The sequence below is a fragment of the Littorina saxatilis genome, linkage group LG5 (genome assembly GCF_037325665.1).
Source record: "Littorina saxatilis isolate snail1 linkage group LG5, US_GU_Lsax_2.0, whole genome shotgun sequence".
Lineage (NCBI taxonomy): Eukaryota > Metazoa > Mollusca > Gastropoda > Littorinimorpha > Littorinidae > Littorina > Littorina saxatilis.
This window is the reverse complement of record NC_090249.1, coordinates 57358191-57367665: the sequence shown is the minus strand read 5'-3', so window position 1 is coordinate 57367665 and position 9475 is coordinate 57358191. Positions and strand designations below refer to the sequence as shown.

General features: G+C 42.3%; 1 protein-coding gene across 1 annotated transcript in view; it reads right to left on the bottom strand.

Moving 5' to 3' along the window:
• The window catches only part of LOC138967512 (uncharacterized), an 11006-nt gene extending 8983 nt beyond the window's left edge, over positions 1-2023 (bottom strand). The window contains exon 1 of the mRNA XM_070340074.1: positions 1428-2023. The gene's annotated coding sequence lies outside the window, so the exon portion shown is untranslated. The remainder of the gene's footprint in view (positions 1-1427) is intronic.
• Between the last annotated feature and the right edge of the window lie 7452 nt (positions 2024-9475).

Here is a 9475-nt window from a genome sequence, read left to right as displayed (position 1 = left end):
GGGTAAAAGGAGAAACAGAATCCGTTAGTCGCCTCATACGACATGCGGGGTGCAGAGAAATAAGGATGTGGAAAAGAAGACTTTTGGTAAGTGAAATAAAGGTGATGGATCCAGTCAGGTAGAAATAAGACAAGAAGAAAAGAATTGGAAAACTGCAGGGAATAGTAGGGAGAGTTTTCTTGGAAGGAAATATAGGTGAAAGGACTGGTAAGGCAGAAATAAGACAAAAGAAGAGAAGAAACAGAACCGTTAGTCGCCTCTTACGACATGCTGGGTAGCATGGGTAAATTCTTTCTAGTCCCAACCAATATGGGACTCCCCCTAACCCGCGGGGGGTTTGAAAATCCATGCCAAAATATACAAAAGCTGGACTGGAATTATTGACACAGCTAACACCAGAGCCACAGGGCAGAACCCTCTAAATAGCCTCCCACTTGACCAGCTGAAAGGTTTCAATGTGCTGATATAGCAAGCACTGGAATGGTCAGTTGCATTGCTTGTATTAAAGCAGTCAGTGCACTTCAGCCTTTTAGTTCTGGTTGAAAGCACAGCTATTTATTTCTAATTTGTATACATGTATATCATCTGTGATAGGACAAACGTATATATGGGTTCTACTCTTACTTCTTTAACCTTACTTCTTTTTCTCTGCAGAAGCAAAATAAATACTGACTGCGATGGACTTATCAGAAATAAACATCATGTGCCTGTGCCTGTGTCTGTCTCCCTGTTTCTGGACATGTCCTTTTTATCATGCTACTTCTCCACCTTTCTATACACCGATGTAGGTCAACTCACACATTTGATGTACACACCTGAATGTACACACCTGTATACTATGCACCAGCTGCAACTTTTTTACAAGTGGAATCAATTTTCTTTCTCATGACCGCAACGCTGAATGGAGATCAGACTTACAAAAAGTGAAATGATCCAGCAACCAAATCAAAACAATAGGCTCAGAGGGGAGCGACTGACTGGCCAAATTGCCGGTGAGGAGGCGGTTATTGGGAAGACCATTGGACAGGGCCATGTACTGTAGCCATGGTTTTCACTGATTAACCTCGGTAATGATTGATACATTAATTAATTTATTTATAAATTGACGGCCTTGTAAATAACTTCCACTAACGTGAACTTGTCAAGCGGAATGAACGGTTCATCTTTTGTCTATTGTTCATAATAAACGGTTCATCTTTTGTCTATTGTTCACAATTGCACTTCTTTTTCTCCCACCACGACAACAAAAGTCTCGGCTTAAAACGAGTTAGTCAAACTAGCCAGAACGAAACTTGGAACTTATTATATAAGTTAAATATTACAATCACATGCACATTGCAAAGCACACACACACACACACACACACACTACACGACACACGCAGAATCACAAACCCAATGCTTACTAGTTACTTCAAGCAGGCTTACCTTTAACCACAAAATAGGGTTGATATATTCTGGAAATCAGCGTTGAATGGCAATTGATACAACTGGAATGGCCAGTGGGAGTGGTCAATGGTAGTGTCAGTGGTAGCGTCAGATAGCCGCGAAGGCGCCAAGCACAGAGAAGGGACAAAGGAAGCAGCACTGCGAAGCGCGCACAGAATCGAGGAAATGGAAGCGGAGTTTGTTTTCACCCTCTGAGACGAGTTGCCCAGAGCGGTTCGCCACGGGTCGCCCGCAGTGCGAATGACAGAAAGCCGTTTCTTAGGGCAGTGCAGGAAAGCCCTCGCGAAGCACTCGGCGAGCGGCTTTGGTATTATCCAAGATGGCGGCGGTGTTTACACTGACTGCGATGCCGTGTAGCGTGTGGCGATCTTCTCGGCGTGGTTTTCGACGTAACCCGAGGGATCCACCGCTTTTCAAGGCGGTTCAGGGACTACCCCAGCTAAATTTCCCATCATAACTACGTTCTCTCTGACGATTTCACTGACCGAATCGTCTACTAGTTTAAGAAGTACAACTTTTTTTCATATCTCGCAGCAATCGTGCTTTCTTCGTCGCCTTCGTGAAGCGATTTGCCTCGTTGTGAGCTCGTTGCGACTTTTCTCTGAGCGGGCTATTGTGATTCTGAGCAACGCATGGCAGGTCAAGGTGAAGGCAGTGCCCAAAACCACAGGCGCTCGATATGAACGACACACGAAAAAGTGCAGCCTGAGTGTGTCAAGCGTGTGTGTGTGTGTGTGTGCGCGCGCGAGAGAGAGAGAGGTCTGATGTGTGCGTGTGTGCATGTGTGTGTGTGTGTGTGCACGCCAGAGAAATATGGTGTGTATGTGTTACGGTGTGTGTGTGTGTGCATGTGTGTGTGAGTGAGAGAGAAATACGCAATACGCAAGCCAGCTAAACAAAACAACATGTTTTGGGTAGATAATGGATTGGACTTTCTCCATGTAGGTAAAAGTTGCAACGTTGTGCAGAACTTTTATGATTTTGTGTAGATTTTTAATTTGTTCCTTCCAGTTTTGACACTCGTCGATTCAGTTTCGGAGTACACTTACTGGCTTAGTTGAGCGGCGGCTACGTGATCACTGTTAAAGACATCTTTGATCCGAAAGGTGTGTCAGTGAAATGGACGGCCATGGTAAAGAAAGTGTGAGTGAAATGACACGGGAATTAATGCTTTAATTAGGGTGCGAATGCATTTGTCATTATGTCACTTTCAAACGAATCCCTATGCTAACATTTTATTGTTAAACAAAATACTAAAGGGGACAGATTTGTTCCATGGTCATGTAATACAGGCTCTTTGGAGCTAGCTATACCACCACCTGGTTTAAAGAAAATTGCTTGTGTCGTTTCCGTTCGTAAGAGCTTCTCCTAAACAACCCTTTTTTACATTTAGTCAAGTTTTGACCAAATGTTTTAACATAGAGGGGGAATCGAGACGAGGGTCGTGGTGTATGTGTGTGTGTGTGTGTGTGTGTGTGTCTGTCTGTGTGTGTGTGTGTGTGTGTGTAGAGCGATTCAGACTAAACTACTGGACCGATCTTTATGAAATTTGACATGAGAGTTCCTGGGTATGAAATCCCCGAACGTTTTGTTCATTTTTTTGATAAATGTCTTTGATGACGTCATATCCGGCTTTTCGTGAAAGTTGAGGCGGCACTGTCACGCCCTCATTTTTCAACCAAATTGGTTGAAATTTTGGTCAAGTAATCTTCGACGAAGCCCGGACTTCGGTATTGCATTTCAGCTTGGTGGCTTAAAAATTAATTAATGACTTTGGTCATTAAAAATCTGAAAATTGTAAAAAAAAATAAAAATTTATAAAACGATCCAAATTTACGTTTATCTTATTCTCCATCATTTGCTGATTCCAAACACATATAAATATGTTATATTCGGATTAAAAACAAGCTCGGAAAATTAAATATATAAAAATTATTATCAAAATTAAATTGTCGAAATCAATTTAAAAACACTTTCATCTTATTCCTTGTCGGTTCCTGATTCCAAAAACATATAGATATGATATGTTTGGATTAAAAACACGCTCAGAAAGTTAAAACAAAGAGAGGTACAGAAAAGCGTGCTATCCTTCTTAGCGCAACTACTACCCCGCTCTTCTTGTCAATTTCACTGCCTTTGCCATGAGCGGTGGACTGACGATGCTACGAGTATACGGTCTTGCTGAAAAATGGCATTGCGTTCAGTTTCATTCTGTGAGTTCGACAGCTACTTGACTAAATATTGTATTTTCGCCTTACGCGACTTGTTTACATTTAGTCAAGTTTTGACTAAATGTTTTAACATAGAGGGGGAATCGAGACGAGGGTCGTGGTGTATGTGTGTGTGTGTGTGTGTGTGTCTGTCTGTGTGTGTCTGTGTGTGTGTGTGTGGAGTAAACTACTGGACCGAGCTTTATGAAATTTACATGAGAGTTCCTGGGAATGATATCCCCAGACGTTGTTTTAATTTTTTTTTCGATATATGTCTTTGATGACGTCATTTCCGGCTTTTTGTAAAAGTTGAGGCGGCACTGTCACACTCTCATTTTTCAATAAAATTGATTGAAATTTTGGCGAAGCAATCTTCGACGAAGGCCGGACTTTGGTATTGCATTTCAGCTTGGAGGCTTAAAAATTAATTGATGACTTTGGTCATTAAAAATCTGTAAATAGTAATTAAAATTATTTCTTTATAAAACGACCCAAAAAACATTTTCATCTTTATTCTTCATCATTTTCTGATTCCGAAAACATATAAGCATGTTATATTCGGATTAAAGCCTCCCGTAAACCATCACAGATACTGTCAGGCTTTTACACACAGTACAAACACCCTTTTATTTCAACACTCACCGATTGAGAACATCCTAGGTGCCCTCCGTAAAAGGCGAACAATTTTCACTGAAGAATTTATTTTTGCGTGGTTTATCTTACCCCTGAGCCATCGTGAACCCGTGTGATCCAGTTTCCCTTTTTCACAATGTAGTCGTCAGTTAGTCATTTGAATGCGACTCGATGTCAGCTTATCTACAATAGCACGTTTTTATGCACGAAACAAACGGCTGTGGCTCACAAGAACTCTAGCGATGGCTTTTGCTTTTGACTGTTGAGAGGAACGTATGGTGCGCCAAATTGATATTACTATCGTTAACTGTTATATAGGGTTTTGAAACTATCGTTAACTGTTATACAGAGTTTTGAAACTATCGTTAACTGTTATGTAGAGTTTCGAAACTATCGTTATCTGTTAGATAGAGTTTCAGAAACTCTATATAACAGCTAACGATAGTTTTATCAAAAGCGCGTCGGTATCGTTCCCAAATGGGAAAACCCTGAAACTGCCATTGCAAAACTGTCTTTTTGCTACGAAATGTACATTTTAACTAGAAACACAATTTAAAAAAACTGCAACATTAGTTATTGACCGTTCTTCTGTTGCCGTCTTCTCAAATCATTGTTGAGTTTGTTTAATATTAGCTTTATCATATCATTTGTACTTTCGGCCGTACCGTTTTCCACGTGTGCGGTTTGAAGACGCGGAATATTCGCGGAAAAGACCATGACACTTGACAGACGCACGGCTACACAAAACAGTGGGGTTTTTTTCAAAACAAACACAAAACAACGTGACATTCCCCACGACGCGTTTTGGAAAACACTGCATGCTTTCGCATCGTGTTTTGGGTACTGACACTGACCGTTGCACACTGCATGCATGCCAGCCGTACAAACTGACTCGCACACAGCGCGGTAGCTAGAACGGGTCAAGCTGACACTGACAAATATTTCTGTGAAAACAGGAAGCGTGCTAGCTGTAACGAAGATTTGATTACTTGATTAAACGAAGCAGCGAAATGATGGACTTATCAGACGACAGTTAGTTGAATATGATCTACTAAATGTTGTAGTAATTTAGTGCAAATTCGCTCGAACAGCAGCCATTTTGCCGGCATCGAAACATCCGACCACGCCATCGCTATTTTTAGAAACTCTATATAACAGTTAACGATAGTAATATCACTTGCGCGCACCATGCCGCCGTTTTGCGAAACCCTCGGTTAACGATAGTTTCGAAACTCTATTTAACAGTTAACGATAGTTTCGAAACTCTTTATAACAGATAACGATAGTTTCGAAACTCTATATAACAGTTAACGATAGTTTCAAAACCCTTTATAACTGTTAACGATAGTAATATCAATTTGGCGCACCATAGGAACGGCGATATGCATAAACCGTCGTCTGCAACGACCCTTGCGTGACCCGACATTCGCGCCATGTGATAGTTGCGATATCTCTTTTAACAACATTTGTACGGAGTCGTTTATTCCCCCCCCCCCCCCCCCCCACCCCCGATCCCCCTTGAATGCTCTGCAGTCCTGAGGAAACAGGAAGTTACCAGCGCAAAAGTCAGTCAAAGTCGTACAGGGTCAGGTTTCCTTCCGGCCGTCTTATGCGTCCGCTTGAGGGACACAATTAGGTATATTCTTCCGCATTCATTGGCTGAAACTCACACCTGCATTCCTTTTTTTGAGCAAATAGAGATTACACAACGTCATCGAGTGAGGGACCGAAAAATATTGAAACTCGAGGATGATTTTTTTGTGGTATCAACCGAGACCGTAGGTCGAGGTTGATACCACACAAAAAAATCATCCGAGAGTTTCAATATTTTTTGGTCCCTCACAAGATGACGTTTGTGTAATTTGTGTATACAATGATCAACGACAAAGACAAAAATTAAAACAAAAACAACACGAACTCTTTTCCATCGAGGAATGGTGGAAGGAAAATAGTGTGGCGTGTCTTTGGTTTTAGTGGCTTACAAAATGGTATTCGTGAATAAAGTTTCGATTCTTTTATTTTGATTTTGAAAGAAAAAATTAGAGCCGACACAATGCAAACCTGGAAATCACGGTAGAAGCCACTTTCGCGTTCAGTTTGCTTGATCAAGAACTTGTGCGACAGCCATTGTGTAACCAGGAAGTGACGTATCTTTAGCTACACTTGACGTCATTTCAACCTTTTAGAGAGAGAGAGAGAGTGTGAGTGAGTGAGAGAGAGAGGGAGAGAGAGAGAGAGAGAGAGAGAGAGAGAGAGAGAGAGAGAGAGAGAGAGAGAGAGAGAGAGAGAGAGAGAGAGAGAGAGAGAACACGCATAGTTGATTAACGCAAATTTATTGCAATGAAACAAACAAGAACACGAACACTTTCTTTGCTTGAAATATAAATTCGTTCCAGTTTATCTTGGATTCTTGTCATTGGGCCTCATCAACTTAGGAGTAAAAAAAAGAAGACAAGAGGCGAAGCCTTCACGGCTCACGTAAGAAATCGACAAACAGTAACACAAACTCAATCACTCCGTCACACACACACACACACACACACACACACACACACACACACACACACACACACACACACACACACACACACACACACACAGTAAGCATAGGTGAAACAAAGAAAGCGAGACACTGGATCTGCCAACTAGTCTCGGCTCGCTCACAATAACAATGACCGAGACTTTCAGTAATTCCTTTGCGTGACGTCTAACCCTCTTACGTCATAATGTGACGTCTTCAAATGTTAAAGTTTCTATCACACACGTCAAACACTTTTGACCGAGACGTAATCTTCTATGCGAGCTTTATCCATAGACTCGGAAATGTTAAAGTTTCTATCACACACACACACACACACACACACACACACGCACAGACAGACAAAGTTTATCATCGCATAGGCTACACTTACGTGAGCCAAAAAAAACAACCACACACACGTACACAACTTAATGTAACTGAATGGAATTTGGTGCTCTGCAACTGAAGACGAAGAAGAAACTCATTGCGGCATTGTGAAATTGAAATTGAAAACTCCTCCATGAATGGGCGCATCAAAGGTCACTGCTGGCTGGCGGAGTGTGTTTCCGCCTGAGGCCGAGGCACTGGAATCTGCGTCATCAGTAGTTGACGTCATAGCTCCCAACTTTGAGACTGTGCAAGTGCGCGTGGTTGACAGAATTCGGGAAACTTGCAGTTGCTGGTTGTCGGACATTTTCGCGTAACTGAGTACAGACTGAATGTTTTTATGTCCTGATTTCTCCATTATATGGGTTGGGGGAACTCCAGAATCATTGAGCTTCTGTAGCAGCGTCTTCCTCGCCGAGGTACCCGAGATTCGTTTACTTGTGGTGGAAGATATCTCGGACGCGGCCGCCATTTCTTTCATCAAACTGCCGATTGTGTTCACTCCCATCGGCATTGCACGAAACCATTGTTTGCCTGGTTTCGGATCATGGACGCATGTGAGGTAGAACGGATAGTTGGAGCCGCATGTTTCTGCAGGGCGAAGAGAGGCATATTTCTCGAAGATCTTCACAGGGCACCGCTCAGGGTTTTCAACATCTTCATACGCTCGCGGTTTTGCCCTGACATCCTGCCTGGAGACCCCTGTTCTTGTTTTCGTGGTTCGCTCGTTGAATTCCAAGAAGCTGTGGCCACTGCTGTCCATCTGAACAGTTACGTCGGACCAGCACATCTGGCGATGTTCGGTTCTTGCCCGCATTCCAAAGTGGAGGCAGTTCAACCACCACAGGGTGTTGATTATGGCTCTTGGTGTGGACACTCCCAACTGACCAGAGTCCCACAGTGTTTCCACCTCTTCGTCCGTTAGTGCACACGCTCTTTGAGGTAAGTTTCCTTTCCCTGCTGATTTCAGCTTTTTGACTCACATGCGAAGCAAAAGTGAGTCTATGTACTCACCCGAGTCGTCCGTCCGTCCGTCCGTCCGTCCGGACGTCCGGACGTCCGTCCGTCCGGAAAACTTTAACGTTGGATATTTCTTGGACACTATTCAGTCTATCAGTACCAAATTTGGCAAGATGGTGTATGATGACAAGGCCCCAAAAAACATACATAGCATCTTGACCTTGCTTCAAGGTCAAGGTCGCAGGGGCCATAAATGTTGTCTAAAAAACAGCTATTTTTCACATTTTTCCCATTTTCTCTGAAGTTTTTGAGATTGAATACCTCACCTATATATGATATATAGGGCAAAGTAAGCCCCATCCTTTGATACCAGTTTGGTTTACCTTGCTTCAAGGTCAAGGTCACAGGAGCTCTTCAAAGTTGGATTGTATACATATTTTGAAGTGACCTTGACCCTGAACTATGGAAGATAACTGTTTCAAACTTAAAAATTATGTGGGGCACATGTTATGCTTTCATCATGAGACACATTTGGTCACATATGATCAAGGTCAAGGTCACTTTGACCCTTATGAAATGTGACCAAAATAAGGTAGTGAACCACTAAAAGTGACCATATCTCATGGTAGAAAGAGCCAATAAGCACCATTGTACTTCCTATGTCTTGAATTAACAGTTTTGTGTTGCATGACATGGATGAACATGTATAAATTTGGTAGGAAAAATGTGTAAAGCAGTTCTTAGTGTATGATGTCATTGCTATGTAAAGGTCAAGGTCAAGCATGTGAGTCGTATGGGCTTTGCCCTTCTTGTTTTGTTTGCTTTTTGCAACTGCTCGAACGTTTTCAAACAGCGTATCATTGCTGGAAAAAATCTTGCCTTTTCCGTTCGCTGCCATGTGCCGATCGACGGCGGACAGAAATCCTCGAATCGTACCTGGTTCATATTCATCTCCATCTTCGCGTTTCACCGTTGTAAGAAACTTGACAAGAATGTTTGCAACAAGTTTTGGATCCTCAATTTTCGCTATATCAGCTGATCTCATATGTTTTGCAAACTCTTCGGTTTGAAGAATGAAATCTGAAATCAGCCGTATCACATGTTCAGTTTTTCTTTTGGTGTTGGCGTTTTCTGTATCGGTGATGAGAGCGTTCACATCGTCATCAGTCACTTTCTCGAATCTCCTTTTTTTGGGCGCAGCGGCCATTAAATTTTCGTCCTCTTCATTGAAGTCTTCTAAGAAAAAGTCGCTTATCAAATCAAAATCGCCGTCCATCTTGACGAACGAACGTTGGCGTGTGAATACACAACCGGAA